This window comes from Passer domesticus, chromosome 3, assembly GCF_036417665.1.
Source record: "Passer domesticus isolate bPasDom1 chromosome 3, bPasDom1.hap1, whole genome shotgun sequence".
In the NCBI taxonomy this organism is placed as follows: Eukaryota; Metazoa; Chordata; class Aves; order Passeriformes; family Passeridae; genus Passer; species Passer domesticus.
Window position 1 is genome coordinate 8447069 of NC_087476.1, and position 9563 is coordinate 8456631.

The window sequence follows — 9563 nt, forward strand, 5'->3', positions numbered from 1 at the left end:
ATGGATTCAGACTCAGATGTTTATGGATGCCAAAGCATTTAAAAATATTAACAGATGCATAGCCTAATTTGTATGAGGGCTGTGGAAAAAGAATGAGGGAGAGAAATTACTTATTTCTAGGATTCTTGGAAGAAATTTTGCACAAACAGTGTGAGAGATGTTGGGTCTCAGGAAAGCTCAGTGGGACTGAGATTTCAGTGGTGTGCCCACACAAAAAGAACAGAAACTGGAGGAAAAAAAAACCTTACTTTTTTTTTTCTCCCTTCACACCTTTCACTCCTTTGTACTCTCCTCAGCCCAAAACACCCAGGTAAGAATCCAGCTGATGTCAGCACATCATACTCTGCTCCCAGTTATGGTTTTACCTGCTTCATACAAATGGAGAAGAATGACTGATGCCTCAAAGTCTTGGAAGTTCACCTTTAAGTACAGAAAACAAAGAAGAGAGTACTTAGTGACTCCCTTTTGGGATGACTAGCAGTATCCAGCTGCTGTTGGGCTCTGATGCTTCTGGAAGCAAGCTGTGTGCCAGGATGAAACCCGAGACTTGAGCTTGTAGCTCATAGACTTGTCTTATGCACAGTAATTAGTATTGATGGGGTACTTAAATGACCCATGTCAATATAGGAACAGAAAAAGACAAAGGTTTATTCGAATTTATTGGTGACAACAGTTTATACTAATAGCAAAGAAAGCAGAAGGAGGAAGATTCCTATAGGCTGGATCATGACTGATGAAAAATAACTACTTGGGGAAAGGAGAATGAAAGGCAACCTGGGTGACTAAAAGCCTTAATGACTAAATCCTTGATTCCCAGGAGTACAAGAAGGGAGAGTGATAAAGTTTCCAAGGAAGAAGTCTTCAACTGTCTGTTCAGAATGGTCTGCTGGAAAACAAGTGTAATAAAAGGTCATCTGGAAATATTTTAATGAATTAATTATCCTATCACAGCACCATTGGAGGGCTGGGATAGCGACTTAGAAATACTATGAAATCTTCCAAAACACGAACATTTAGCAGTCATCACACAAGAGAAAAATCTACTTAGTTATTGAGAGCAAATGGAAAAGAAATGTAAAGAGGGACAAAATCAGAAAGGTTAGTAAACAGGCAGGAAAAAATAACCAACCAAGAAAATAGCCAAGAAAAAAAATACTTATTTGTTGTAGATAAAATTATAATGTAAAATAATTCAGTGGGAAAAGTTTAACTTTCTTCAGTAAAGCAACTATTACTTTGAGCACTGTAAATGGGAATATTGTGTCCAAGCTGTAATCATCTCCTTGGGGCTGATAAGCTTCTGATAGGACACCACTCTTCAGGCAAGATGTGGATCTATTAAAGAATATCCAGAAGAAAGAAATGAAAATTTTAAAATAAGCCTGCAAGCTTGGAAAAATGGGTTTGCCTTATCTTAAGAAGATTGATAGGGGCTAAAGAGATGATCTGAAAACAGCCTTCCCATACATAGATGGTAGCTACAAAGATGAAATTAAATAAACTTTTCTATGTGTCCAAAGTTGTTAGAATGAGAACTAATGATTGTAAATTGCAACAAAAGTCCTTAGGAATGTCTTATCTGCAAAGGAGAATATTACCCAGAAAGCTGGACTCTCCATAACACTGGAAGATTTAGTATGATACATTCCTATTTTCAGACTCATGGCAACCAGGTTTTTCTTGACAACTGAAGGACTGAGGAGTAAAGAGGCAGAAAATTGCAGGTGTTTAGGCAAAGATTCTCTCTAGTGTGACTTTCATATTCATGGAAGTTCATTTACAGAAATGTTTGAATACATTGGAAACATGAATTTTGTACTAACTGCTGTAAAGCTGTCTAAATAAAGAATCTTTTCTTGATATTTAAAGGTATTGTTTAGTGCTCTGGCATTCTGGTGCATAGTTATATCAATATCTACAGTGTCTGTGCTTCTTCCCTTAGCATGAGACTGTTCCACTGGATAATTTATTTGTCTCAATGACCATAATGACAGTGCTAAAGAAAACACAGTGGAAATTGTGACTTGCAGACCTGTTGGCTTAGTCTGGCTCAGGTCCACACTGAGAAAAATTTCATCAGAAAAAGAAGTGTGGCTATGCCCTGTCTGTCTGTTAGGAATCATTCCTGCTCCGTGCAATTCCCCAGACCGTGGCCAGGAACTGTCTGTGAGAGTGTTCAGTTGTCATGGGAAAAACCATGGCCAAGTGTGAGATACCTGTCAAGTGTCACAGAAGGAGAGGTTTAGATCCACACTTGGACTCAAATTCTGAATGCCCCTTGATTACTTGTATTGAAGTAGCCAAAAGAATTACTTGAGAAAGCAGTTTAAAGTGGTATAATTAGCAGGAGCTGGGGGTTATCTGCTTCATTCAAATACTAAATTTTGAAGCAGTGAGTGCTACTTGAAATATACCCTCCCAAAAAATACATGGGAACAATCTGCGACATTGTACAGAACAGGGCTAATCCTGACAGGCAGTAGAACATGATGACTCTGCTTTTTTGGGGAATAAAATGAGATTTTGCTGATTACTAAAATGATTTTTCTTATAGACTGAGGAACCAGAAGGTTGTATGACACATTCAGTTGCAATTTTAAAATACAGTATATTTATCATGCTTCTCCTTGTAAAGGAACTGGTGAGGGAGGGAAGATAACTATGTTTACTAAGTTACAAAAGCTAGAGAACTTAATTTTAAAGCCAGTCTTATAGTTTTCATTGCTTGACTCATGATTTTAGAGAGCTTATGGTTGGAAGTGTTTCAAGATTTGTGAAACCTTTTCAGCTAAATATTATTGTATCTTTAATTTATAAAGCCAAATCCTTACCCAACAAACACACTTCCTGCTGAATCTAACAGAAGCTCCTGGCTGCAATCCCCTTGGGAATTTGGCTCTGCCTTCTGATAGAAAATATGGACTTTATCATGATTCAGGAATTTAAAAAAGCTATTACTTAGTAGGATCCCTGGCTGGGACTGAACGACCTTACTTTGCTGTGATGACACTGATCTCATGTAAAACACCTCACGTGCATATTTTGCTCTTACTGCCACATCTAGGGAAATTAGGCAGAAATCTCTTTCCAAAAATACCAAGGGCTGTATGAAATGCATAGGCTGACTGAGCTCCTCCAGACCTTGGCTTGCAGAATTGTGATAATATACAGCTGTTCAGTGGAATTGGACCCTATTGCAGGGGCTGAATTATACATCTGTGTGTATATATATAGATGTATATACATATACATACTTTCTTACTATATATGTGTAATTTTATATATATAAACTATCTTAACATTCACCTCAAGAGGTCTTCACATATTACACAGTGCACAGCAGACTGCAGCCCACTTGCCACTGGCATTTGGATGCTCCTGTGATGGTACTGGTGCTGATTTTCACGGCTATTAATATTAGTAGACTTACTAGTGGTCATATGAATTAATAGTAATCATGACACTCCAATATCATCTATGCCAATGACTGAGTCAGGACACTTCAAGTAGTATTGAAATGCTAAAATAAATGTAACTTTTGGAAAAATGAAGGCCAACAGAAATCAAACTGGTGTTTGACAGGTGTAGCAATGTCACATTCTGAATTGAAATTCCCATTTTTACTGATATAATATATTGCTCTAGAGATATGATTCATGTAATGCCTCAAAAGTTTAATAGTGTCACTTCTGTAACTATAACCAGAGTTCAAGTTTGAAAAGCAGAGTTGGCACTTTTACCACATACCTGCAAACATCATTAAACTTAATACAGCCTCTACTAGATTTTGAACTTAATACGATCTCCACAACACTCTACTAGACTGTGTTCCTATCTTCTGCCTTCTAAAGGTATAGTATATAATCAGGTAGCTTGTTAAGGGGCTTAACAAGGTGAAAAATATCACTCCCCTTGTTTACAATGTCTTCACCATCCTGTAAAATAACAACACAATGCCTGTCCTCATCTGCTGCACTGATTAGATCTATTAGAGCTTAGTTGAGGAAAATTCTGCTAAAAAATGCTGTTCTGAATTCATTTTTCTGCCCACAATTATTTTTTTAATCAGAAGAGTTTGTGTTTCCACTGTGGGTCTTTCCTGCCTGTGTTTTCTAGTTAGCTGAGTATGATATATAATCACCTTCTCCAATTGGATTATGAGCTGCCTTATTCATGATAATTTAATTAATTTATTCATCCTCCTTGCTCATTCTAATGATTTTTCACATGCTTCCTCTTCCGCACTGACGAATGATACAATGATAAAAGAGCATGGTGAGCCCTATTTAAACACATTTCCAGAACCCTGTGTCCTTTTTATCTTCAGATGCCCGATACAATTCTTGTGGTTGTGCAGCCCTGACACTAAGTAATGTTTTTGAAGCAAATTCAAGCAAGTCTGACAACCACCATCTTATCTGACAAGAGTGGAGCAGACACCACTCAGCATTGTGTAAAAGATAAATTAAACATGCCTGGGACTGTTCTTGGGTGCAGAGGCCAAATGGGCAGAAATGCTGTTGAAGTTGGTCTCTCTCTGAAACAGGGTTTGCATCTGGCCTGCACTTCAGGAGTGCCTCCTTTTGTTTCTATCAGGATCTGTTCTGGAGGATGTTTGCTGTCCTAAGCCAAAACCACCACCACTGACCTGCTGATTTCACTGCCTGGTCAGTTGAGTTTCGGTGTCTTGGGAGACTCCCTGTCACTTTCAGAGTATCAGGTGCCCGAGGACACTTCTCTCTGAGAGCTACTCTAAACATAGCCACAAACATTTCTTGTGACTCAAAACAATCCAGTATGATGTTTTTTTGCTAAAACTCCATAAATATTCACAAATATTTGCCAACCACACAGTTTTAATTAAGTTGTGGCTTCCTTGGCTGGGCATTATTGAATGATTCTGTCAGCAGTGCTGGACTATTAAGTTGACTTGAAAATAACAGGAAGGCTTTTGTTTATGCTGAAACACGAACATCACTTTCCTGAGAATATTGTGCCTGAACCCTTTTGTGTTTGTTTATTTGTGTTAAAATCACCCAAAATTGAGGCAGTGTATTATTAGATCAGCAGATGAGAGAGCAGCCCTGATAAGAACACATTTTTGTGACGTGTATTAGAGAACAGCAATAGCGACACAGGTTTAATGACAGTGCGATAAATAAGATGGAGAGGAAAGTTGAGCACATACCGGGTGTTCATGCATAATAGAGTAGGAATGCATTGTCTGCTGTACTTTTTCTATGCCAGTAAATTGCCTTTGGATAAAAATACCATGCTTATCTACTCTAGAGAAATACTGATGGAAAAGTAATGCTAGTGGAAGGATGTGTGCTTGCAAAGAGCACCAGCTAGCTTTTCCAAGTCTTTGCTGATCTTTCTGCTCATTACTATTAAAAGTAGCTGAGAAGCAAATGGTCGGGTAATGAAGGAAAAAGGAAACCAGATTTCTTCTTCACAATTCCCATTGGTCTATGAGTGAGGCTGCAGCATTTCAGGGCCGGGACAAGTCGGGAAACATACTGATTCCTTTTCCATAATTTAAAGCTACTCCCTAATGAGGAAAAACTGGCGGAGGGATGCAGCATTTATCTTTGCTAGGCTGCATTTATCCAGCACAAAGATGCAGGCTAGAGCAGTGAATCTGGTTCCATGTTTGACACAAAACTGGATACAATCTCCCCAGTGTTCAGTGTTGGTAGATGTTAATGTGAAACACAAGTGACAGGCGATTAGGATTTGTGGACAGTGTGTTTAATATACACATTGCTGTAGAGCTAAGGGTGGTTGTGGAATAATTTTCTTTCAAATCAGTATTTATTAAAGAAATAAAGAAAGCTTCATTTGGATGAGGACCTTTACTTCTATTCACCTCCAAAGTGTGTTGCAGGAAGGGGTTTGCTGGGAATAGAATGCAGAAGAACCTGAAAATTTAAATGGAATTAAAATACATTGGATAATGTCCATCCACATTTCTTACGTTATATGGCACCACATTTCTTCATACACCCCATCTGGTTTTAATGTGGCATGGAAATTACACAAATTGCTCCATGAATAAATGTAAAAAATGACATAGGGTTAGTAATCATGAAATGGGTAAGAGTCCAGACAGTGTCCCAGCAGGACTTCTGGGTTCAAGAGTTGTCACATAAAGCTTACTGAAAGGGGTTCATTGGTACAGTTGGCCCACATTCCTAGGCTTTAATCTAATGTACACATATTTTTAGAGGCCTTTCATAGATGCTTCTTCTTCTCTTCTGTTTCCTTATCTCCACAACTTTTATTTGTGTAACTTCTCAAGCACATTTCCTTCAAAAGAAAAGCATTTGTATGAGTAGGTAAGTTCTTCTGGGTACAGTACTGTCTATTGATCCTGATGGAGCTGTGAAGAAAAGAGTAACTGTTCTTTTAGGATGCTGGAGAGCTAGGGGAAAATACATCTTGCCTGACCATTGTTTGCTTGGAAAATCATAAGAAATGCCACAGAATGGAAATAGCACTTTCTTATCCCCATGCGCCACTCTTAGAGAGAAATGCACCAATGTCTTCAAATCACACAGGTAAAGTATAAGGGTGCACAAGTAGTTTGTGTCTGAATGTTTTTCTACAAGTGGGGGAAGACCAGCAAGAGAAAGAGATGTTCTCAGGGAATGTCAGGGGCTCAGTTGGTGCTTAACTGTTTTGTTGTCGCTGTTGGACATTTTCTGTGGGACAACGCTTCAACAAGTTGTCACTTTTCATTTCTTACTCTCCCCAGAGCCCTTCATGTACAAGGCAGCCTACCTTTCCCTCCCTCTCTGACTACCTTTGGTGCTTGTTCCACAGCATCTGAGTATCATCTGTATGCACTTAATGACCAGATGTTCTCTGTTGCACTTCTTCCAAAACTAGGCTGGAGAGTGCAAAAAAATAAAGGACTCAAACTAAATCATCCAGGGATTACACTAACAGAAAATGATGCTCTTGGTATGGAAACTATTAAAGAAAACTTGATTCTGTCTTTATATACTAGGGTTCATTAACTTTCTCTCTGGTAGGGCTAATGACCTGAACAGAAGCTGTGGTTCATTAGTGATCTTTCTCTCTCTGCCTGGCAGTTGAACAGAAAAAAGAAAGAGCTGGAAGGAGACATAGAGACTAAGTGAGGCAGAACAGCATCACGTGTTTTCAGGTCAGGAAGCAAATTATTTTTCTCTTCCTGTCCTTGTAGTAGGAATGATTTGATACTAACAGATTAAAATATCCTTTATGCTAGAGTTGGTTTAGTCACCTAAAGAGGAGTTAATTTCCCCTCTCTTTAGCAATTTCTTTTTCTGGAGCTTCTGGGATCTGTTTCCATCTCTGGAGCCTCTTAAGGCAGGACAGCATCTTAAGGTCTGTCCTGCCTTATGTGTGACAGCTCCAGGGGTCACTGGCAGCAGGCAGGAGCAGCAGGGAGGTTCAGGAATACCCTGGCCTGATCTGCTCTGCTGTCATCCAGCTGCTGCAGGATACCTTGCAGGATACCTTGGCACTTTGCATTGGTGCAGGATAAGGAAAGGGTGGGCAGTACTGCTGCCTGTGTATCCAGCTCAGGTGTGGTGCTGATGCAAACCAAAGTTCAGGAAGCCATTAAATGTGTTTCTGTTTCCCTGCATGGAAAAATTTCCATTTTTTTCTGTGCTGCTTGTGAAAACCTCCTTTGTGGAGCTGTGATTGTCAAGGAAATCTGTTCCTCTTAAGCATGTTGTTCTTATAGTATGAGAAGAGTTCTTTAAACTCTATTGAATTTTTATTTCATTTGAAGGGGGGAGAGAGAAGAAAGGAAACACTGCACCCACATTGCAATGTTACATAACTTACTAAATAATATACTAAAATATTCAGCCACTCATATTTTCAAGCCTATTTATTTTTCCTAAACACCATTGTTGTTATTTTTTAATGTCACAATACAATTGATTACCTCTCATCACCTCTCATGTTTGAATTCAACTTTCAGAGGAAAAGATGTGCAGTTTACTGTGACTTTAAAATGAGCATTATGAAATGTAGCGTGTGAATTCTAGGCAAGTAGCCAGTGAATTACCTGTCACTGAAGGTAATTTTCTCTCTCCCTACTTTTTTTTTATATAGTGCTACACTAAAATATAGATATTGTTTTTAAGAGAATTGTTCTTGTAATCAAATGAAAAGAAGTAGTATGTGAAATAACTAATATTTGCAGATAGTTATTGAAACAATAGATCTGCAAATGCAAAGTGTGTGCTTTGATTTGGGTAGTTAATGTTTCCAGAAGGCTTGAGGTGAACAAAAGGATGAGTATGGGGACAAAGAGTAGTGACAGACATTTTTTTTGCTTGAAAAGGGTTCTTGAGTCATACATAATGCTATCATATATCCACCAAAATTAGACATGGAAAAGACATGTCAGACAAAGCAGTCTGTTCCTTTTTTAGTGCAGGACTGTTCTCTGAATGATATTGCTTTGTCCAGTCTAATTTTAAGTATTAGAAGAAGTAGATCATCCCCATGGGAGACTGTGACACACTCTAGTAGTTCTCACTATCGAATTTTCTGTGATGCTCATCCTAATTTTCCATTTGTTTAATTTCTTGCTGTTGTTCCTACTTATGTCTATATTCTCAAGTGTTTATTTATTTTAAATTAATTTTAACCCCACTCTGCCCATGCTCGTTCTCAAACCTTCCAAGTAAAAGCTTTGGCATCATTTGTCTTAGAAGCCCTTTTGGGATTCAGAATGCCTGTGAGGTTGATCACAAAGGAAGCCTTGTGGTACCTAAGGATGAGGTGGTTTGCTCCAGATGTCTAGATGAGTTAGGTCCCTGGTACTAATCTGCACCTGAGGAGGGATTAGCCTTTGAAGGGCCAAGCTGAAGTATTGAGGGATGAGTTATCCCTTACAGCTAACCAAAAGGAGAAACTATCTCCTAAGAGATGCTTGAGCTTATCCAACCCATCTTGTCTCTGTTCACACCAAAGATGACTGTTATCTGCTGCTTATAATTTAGAGGCTATGCAGACCAGATGGAAAATAGAATTAAGAGTCCTGTCAAAAGTCCTTGAATTGTTTGTCGGCTTCTATTTCCCATCTAGAACACCAATCTCTGTTGTGGCCTGCTCCTTCTTTAAGCTCAAAAACTTGCAAAAACTGATGTTCAATGCACTGGACTTTTAAAAGGCAACGTTAGTCTGGATGGCTGGACAAGGACCTTCCTGGAAACCAAAGACATGAGACACTGACCTTTCTGTAAGTGTCCCATGGTGGTGGATCAGAGACATGCAGGAAAATGTTTCCATTATAAACTTGCACAACTGGTCTTTAGTGCTTCAGTATGCTTTAGGTTGGAAAGGATCAGTATAAATCCCATGTTCTCACCTACATACTCAAATCAGGGACAGTTTAGAGCACTTTCCTCAAGGCTCTGTCCTTCTCAGTTTTGAGTGCTTACAAAGATGAGCCTCTTGCAGACTCTTTGGGGAACCAGTTACAGTGTTTGACCATCTCACAGTAAAAAGAATTCATGTATAATCAGAATTTGCTGCAACTTGTGCCTTTGCAT